This window comes from Canis lupus, chromosome 32 (genome assembly GCF_003254725.2).
Source record: "Canis lupus dingo isolate Sandy chromosome 32, ASM325472v2, whole genome shotgun sequence".
Lineage (NCBI taxonomy): Eukaryota > Metazoa > Chordata > Mammalia > Carnivora > Canidae > Canis > Canis lupus.
The window spans coordinates 36,899,407-36,907,311 of NC_064274.1; the positions used below are offsets into that span (position 1 = coordinate 36,899,407).

General features: G+C 34.0%; 1 pseudogene; it reads left to right on the forward strand.

Annotated features, from left to right (window-relative positions):
* The first annotated feature begins 6,890 nt into the window (after positions 1–6,890).
* LOC112671743 (60S ribosomal protein L34-like) lies at positions 6,891–7,297 on the forward strand (annotated as a pseudogene).
* Positions 7,298–7,905: the final 608 nt, after the last annotated feature.

The following is a 7,905-nucleotide window of genomic DNA, read 5'->3' on the forward strand; positions in this document are numbered from 1 at the left end:
AGTATAAAGAAGTATAATGACAGATGGCTGATACACAATTTAAAGTTTTTTCAGAGTTTTGTTAACAAAACAAAGCCATTAACAGTATTAAGGGGAAAAAAGTGTTTACCACAGAAAGGAGAACTTACACAAATGTGGCAAAGTTAGGATAAGTCAGGTTTTAGAGCAGGAAGTCAGAGCATCAGAAAAAAATCAATGCAATGGTGTGAGTAAGCTCTTAACAGCCTACAGGAAAAGCTCTGGTAGCTCAGTGTATCCACTAAGGGTTTCATGATGTGGTCTGAGAAAGCTGCTACCTTGGAGAAACCACATAATAATATTAAATGGTTGACTCACATTGCATCAGATGGTGGGGCCAGTCATTGGGAAGATAGGTAGAAGCTCAAGCCCTTTGGGCACATCTGCATTTGTGTCACCCTATCTGTCCATCACAATCATCTAAAGCAACAGTTTCCTCTTTACTTTTGCCATCTAAACCTTGTATATGTTTCTGTTCTGGCCAACTCTAAGTCCGAACCACATAGGGAAGAGGACTTGAGAAAACAGAAATCCTAGATATGACTTACTACAAGCAATTCAGGAATGAAGGATAAGCTCCACTATACTCTCCTCCCAAAAACCAAAACCAAAACAAACAAACAAAAAATGAATGGAAAAATGGAGAAGAACCTGGCCTTAATCTTAATGAAATAAAATTTAATTATGACATACAAAGATTAATTCATTAATATAGTCAAAGAATTTTCTTAGGTTGATTTTAATGCCAGTGCCTTTTCCATAAACTATAGATAATTAATTCATTACCCATTTTATTCATTTTCTCATTCAATTATCATTTTCTTCACTTAAGAAATATTTAGTAAGCATTCAGGTATCAAACATGTATAATGGATAAAAGTATGAATATAAGAGCAAAATTTCTTCACACACTCAAACTACAGTCTAGTGGAGAGAGAAAAATAATAAAGAAACAGAAATGTAAGTGAATTTCAGTGATGTAAAAAGAATAAAACAGAATAAGAAGTTTGAATATGGAAGGGACTAATGCATCAATTAAAGAAAGCATCTCAGACATGACATCTCATCAGAGACCAGCATCAAATGAGGAAGTGAGCTCTGGAGATAATGGCAAAGTGAGCACCTCATGCAAAGTGAGGGCCAAGACTGAAAGCATGAGAGACAGGGATATGTTTATTGCTTTGAAGAAATAATAAAATGCTAATGTGATGGAATGAGATAAGGAAGAGAGAAATTGCATTGCAAGTAAAAATGGAATCAGATGGGGTGGCTAGGTGGCTCAGTTGGGTAAGCATCTGCCTTTAGCTCAGGTCATGATATCAGGGTCCTGTAATCCAGCTGCAAGTAGGGTTCCATGCTCAGCAGGGAGCCTGCTTCTCCCTCTCCCTCTGTCCCTTCCCACTGCTCATGCTCTCGCTCTCTGTCAAATAAATAAATTTTAAAAATTGAATTAGAAAGTGATAAAGGAATTTCAAAGACAGACGATGCAGACTTTGGCAGTCATGGTATGGAGAATGGAATGTTTTAAACAGATGACATTGTCATGATTTGTATTTTAAAAGAATGAGTATGGATACTATGTGAAAAAAGAGAAAGAGGCTGGTCTTGCCGAATGTGGCAGGAAGGTTAGTTGGTAACCACTTGGGGTAGTTTTCTTTCTGAAGAGGGTGTATAGACCCTATTTGTTTTAGCATAGGGCTCCTTATTTATTACAGATGAATGGATCAAAACATTTCTCATAAAGACCTGGAACCAGGCATTCCAGACTCAAAACTATTTTAAAACACTCAAAATCCAGATATGTACCTAGTTATAAAATAATCTGCATAATAAGACTTTAAGGCTTGATACTCCTATCAGATGATATTTTGGTTTCTTTATTTTAATGAGGCAGCACATACTCCTTTAATTTTTCCTTCCAAAGACAGAAAGTGCACAAAGAGGAAATTCGCTCATAAATGGTACAAGATATGCCATTTCTTACTTTTTTTTTTAAGATTTTATTTACTTATTCATGAGAGACACACACATACACACAAAGAGGCTGAGACACAGGCAGAGGGAGAAGCAGGCTCCATACAGGAATCCCGACGTGAGACTCGATCCCAGGTCTCCAGGATCATGCCCTGGGCCAAAAGCGGCGCTAAACCGCTGAGCCACCCAGGCTGCCTCCCATTTCTTACTTTTAAGAAAAAGTATTTATTTATAATTTTAGATAATGAAAGGGAGAAAAAGGTTGTAACCCTTGTACTTCATCCCCTCTCTGTGAAACACTAGCAATTCTACAAAGCATGGTCTCTATCTTTTGCAGCTTTATCCTGAATATAAGGATTAAAAATAATATTAAAATAGAATCATGAAATAATTTTAACCTTCCCACTGGCTAATTACTCAAGCTAAAATCTATCTTCTACCTGTGATATTTCAAATATGGTACAAATGATAAAAATGCAAATAGTTAAATATTGTCAATCCAGTTATAGTTACACTAAGCTGAATTGCATAAATTTTATCATTAATTCTAAACAATAACATTATTTTAATTTCTGCAGTTTTATGGTTTACAGATATGCTTAATTGCATAGAGGCTGGCCAGCAATATAAATTAAACCACCATGTTTTTTGGTTGAGACAGCCATGTTAATAAAATTACAAACTTCTAAAATATCTTATCAGATTATAGTAATTTAAACTGTTTTTCAGTTTACACGATCATCTCAAAATTTATTACTTTGAACTTTAAAAAGTAATATAACAAAACTCTCACTTAAGCTTAAAAGAAAGTAAGCAATACCCATTCAGAAAGTTTCTGATGAGCAGCATTGAAAGTAGCTCATTCAGAAAACAGAGGTAGAGTTTGCTAATGACCTAAAGTTGAAAGAGCAGCATAACAATCCATCAAGTTCCAAATGATATTGTCATCTATCTGAAAATTAATGTGGTAGATATGAAATATAAGCAAATTAAAAATTGGCATATAGGAATAATATACCTAATCATTGTTGCATCCTAAATTGCTTATTTTGTCAAGGTATAAAATGTGTTACAAAGAAAAAGATATCCATGAAAGTATATTAAACTAAGGTTTCCTTTGCACACACAAATTTCAAAACTCTAATTAAACCCTCAACATATAAACTCCCAACAGTTTCTACAGACATATACAACACAAATAAGGCAAAATAGATATCAACCTAGTGTACAAAGCATGCACCGATTACCACATTTAAAGAAAAAACAAAACTAAATCAAAGTCAACTCCTTATATGAATAACTGCAAAAAAAATTTAGCTAAGCTCAATACTTTAAAATGCTACCAAATAAAGTTCATACGCTGAAACAGAATGAGAATCTCTCTCTCTCCCTCTATTTTTCTCTCTTGCACAAACACACGTTTCACACTAGCCATGAAATAGTTGTGATTTAATCTTTGATTTTCATAAAATAAATTGTGTGAGTAAAATAACCATTAGAAAGGTGAAAAGAAAAAAATGATCACATGGAAAAATATATTCTTTCAAAACAAATCACAGCAAAGGTTTTTCTTAATACATAGAGATTCCCGAAATTAACAAAACACCAAAATACAAAGAGAAAAATAGAGAGAGTAGGACACACAGGTATCAGAAAAGAAAAAAAAGAAAAATAACACAAGTCTTTAAATATATGAGAAAACTGGAATAGGAATCACTCACAATATTATTTTCTTCCTTGCCTCCAGGTCTCTCCATTAGCATGATAATCTCTTAAATTTTTTCCAGTTTTCCTGTATTGCTATGTCATCTTTCTCTCAAATATGGGATTTTAATAAAATCTGGTGTTATCTAGCAAATATACTACTGAGCCAGTCAATTCACTGTCTCTGATTGTTTCAGGCTCCACCTTGGATTTCAAACCTCTTTGTCACAAGCACATGTCATTTCTCAGGAAGTGCTCTGTGCTAACCACTCAGATAGGTCTTAAATATGGCTATACTAAAGCGCCAGATCCTCACTTTTTCACTCACCTAATAATGTGCTACTCTGGCTGTATCCTAACATTTTCCTCCACTTAGATTGGAAGGGAAGTGGTGAGAATTATAGAATGAGAATATGTGGAATATAAGGAATTTCTGAGTTAAGGATATTTTACCCATTTTACTCTCCCTCTTTTCTTGAAAGAAGCTGACCAAGAAGCACCATATTCAGGTCTACTCCTTGGAAGAGAGGTTCTGTGAGAAGGAGCCCTGATCAATCTATAGCTGGAAAATACTGAGCTTAATTCTGGGCTTCAGCATAAGGACACAAAATCCCTTCAATTATATTTGTACATACTTCAATATCAACATTTCCAGTGGTATCTGCTGGAGCTAGTGGTCTTATTTATTAAATGGTTTAGGAAAAATTTGACTGTGCTTCCCTCTCCCAAATTAAATATACACAAATTCCTCTCAAAAGCAAGCAGATTCTAAGATAGGCAGACAGTTCTAAAATCAAAAGTATATTCTCATTGTAATCCACAATACTGTTGTGATTGTTCTTTTTTCCTAAATTTTCACTCTTGCTTATTTTATACACATTACAATCAAACTTTCTATAAGAATTATTTCGGGGCACCTGGCGGCTCAGTCATTAAGCATCTGCCTTTTGCTGGGGTCATGACCCTGGAGTCCTGAGATTCCAGTGTAGGGCTCCGTGATCAGCAGGGAATCTACTTCTCCCTCTGCTCCTCACCCACCCCCACCCCAGCTGATGTTCTCTCTCTCTCTCTCTCTCTCAAATAAACAAAAATCTTAATTTAAAAAAAAAGAATTATTTCACCTGTGCAATTTTAATGCACACTAATAGCCAGTGAAACATATTTCTCAAGCATGTAAAAAGTTTCATACACTTTGTCTTCAATTTTAAGACAAATTTAAGGTGCTAATTTAAGGTGCTTTTTCCTTACAATTTGTCAAAACAGACTATTAGTGTTAACCAAGTTACATCACATTTAAATTAATACTGACAGCTTAATACATGAATATATTCATATGCAAAGAACACAATAGTCAAATCAAATACAGAAGTTAATATACAAAGTTTTATAGAAAGGAAATCACATTGAGTGCATTTTAACCTAATTGAGACTGATTTTAAATTACTTTTATTTTAAAGGTATATTTAATCTTCCAAGAATAACTTTTGTTTATATGAAATTAAGAGCCTTTTGAATATTTTTTCTTTTCCTCCTTTTTTTTTCTTTTTCATCTTATTTTTTTAAGATTTTATTTATTTATTCATGAGAGACACAGAGAGAGAGAGAGAGGCAGAGACACAGGCAAAGGGAGAAGCAGGCCCCATGCAGGGAGCTTGACGTGGGACTCGATCCCGGTACCCTAGGATCACACCCTGAGCCAAAGGCAGACGCTAAACCGCTGAGCCAACAAGGGATCCCCTCTTTTTCATCTTGTAATTTTAATCTACTAAGTGGATGAATTTCTGTCTGGCAAGATTTCATTATCTTCTGCTTTGATTAGAAATCATTCCAATTTGTAGCATTTTCTTTACTCCTTTGAAAGGACTTCAATCTCTGTTGGTTTAATAAATGTGTTAATATATGTTACAAGAGTAAAACTCTAAGTAAGGAGATTCGAGTATGTTCTTTTGAGGAGGAAGTATGTTATCTTACTTTTTTAAGTATACATTAGCAACTCTAAAAAGAGAGGATATCTAGAATTTTTGAATGATTCTTAATAGTCAATAACAGTCATTTTCATTACATTTAACAATATTTAACAATTTTTATTGAGTGGCCAGTATGTAAAAAATTCTAAGACCACCACTGAGGGTATGTCAAATAAGGCACATACCCTCATGATGCTAATACCCAAAAACTAAACAATTACAACTAAGGATTATAACTATTCTGATGGTCAGTAGTATGAGACAGCTTGAAGGTGATTTGAACTATGCATTTAAAGAATCAGTGACAAAAAAATAAAGAATCAGTGAATGAACTCTGAGAAAATGATATATAAGACAATTCTTTAGGATAAATGTGATTCCTTCAGGTAATGTGTATGAATATTGGGCCCAAAGAATATGAAATAGTTATATCACAGATTTCTCTACAGTATTAATAATTCAATTTTATTAACCATCACTGTTTATTTTCTGTGATTTTCCTATTCATATAGTCTACTCATTTTTCTTTTTTATTTGTCTTTTGCCTATTCCATAATAATTTGCTGATGTTGCAAATTTTTTCTTTTTTATTTGTCTTTTGCCTATTCCATAATAATTTGCTGATGTTGCTCATATGTGAAAGGTTATATGTATATTGGTTAAGAGCAAGAATTTGGAATCTGGAAAGCTAATTTCATCTAAATCTCAAATCCCATGTGCAATCTCTGTGACATTGGACATGCTCTCTCAATGGATGCTTCAATTTCCTCATCCATAAAATAAGATAAATAATGGTATCAATCACATGGGGGAGATATGATGATAAAATGAATATGTAGAATGCATAAAACAAAATTGTACATGGTAAGCTCTTTATAATAGTTTGTTATTGTATCATTATGAATTAAATATTGATGTTAGTGTACATCTCTAACAGCAATCTAAAAGCTATCAAGCATTCACTATGCATTTCAATGCCTTCATTGTGAATCTCACTTTCCCAAATTGAAACTCTATTTCTAATCACCTTTTCCACTAGCTTATAGACATGTGACTTAGATTCTGCCAATATGATGCAGCTGCATGAGTGTGTCACATCAGCAAACAAGCCTGGAATAACAGGGTACCAAAATTGCTATAGCACACAGGAACAAAGCCAATGAATTTATGAGGTTGGCAATAGTGGTGGCCTTTGCTTTTCTAGGGATATGTATAGAGGCAATCTGAATGGTCCGGTGTTTGACATACTGTCATAAGCTACCCTCCAATAAAGCCTATAACAAAAATAGGCTGTTGCTAACCCCTGGTAATAGAACTTTTTACCTTTATACCAAGAGGTTTGAGAAAGCACCAAAATCTGCATGTAACATGTTTCCAGGCTTACTTCAAAGGATTTATGCTATAAAAGCTAAAGTTCTTTTGAGTATTTTTAAAATGAAAACAAAACAAAACAAAACAAAAAACATGTCAGTAGAGTCTATGGTGGTTCGATATGTGCTAAATGTGTCCCTGACCAGAACAAATGTGCTTTCCTTACTGAGGAACAGAAAATTGTGAAAGTGCTAAAGGCACAGCACAGAGTTAGAAAGCTAAATAATACAGTGAAGCCTATTTTTAGTAATAAAACAATTTAAAAACTAAAAATAAAATAATAAATAATTATTATGGCCCTTTCCACATAGCAACTAAAACAATAGGGTCAGCATATTAGTTAACCACCTAGTTCTCTGGGGTGATCTGAGAGTTGTTTCTGGGGGCTTATTAATATTTCTTAATAAACACTTCCTGCTTAAACCTGTGGGGATGTAGTTTACTGACTTAGAGTGGGGAGAAAGACCAACATAGTAATTGACTTCAGAAGTGATTCAGGCATCTAGCCCTTAAAAAAAATGGGAATTTGAAATTGGTCATCTTATCTTATTGAGTTTCAGATCAGAAAACAAACAATCAGGATCAGAGGAGGAATGTTAATGCTGGTATTACATGGCACATAATGACAAACATTGACTTAGCTTATCACTGTGGCCACTTGGAATAAAGTGCATTTTAAAAGTAAGTTTTTCCCTGCACAATGAAGGAAACCATCAACAAATTTAAAAAGGCAACCTACTGAATGGGAGAACATATTTGCAAATGATATAGTTGATAAGGGGTTAATACCCAAAATATATAAAGAACTTACACAGCTCAATACCAAACAATCTAATAAAAAATAGCCAGAAGACCTGAGTAGATATTTTTC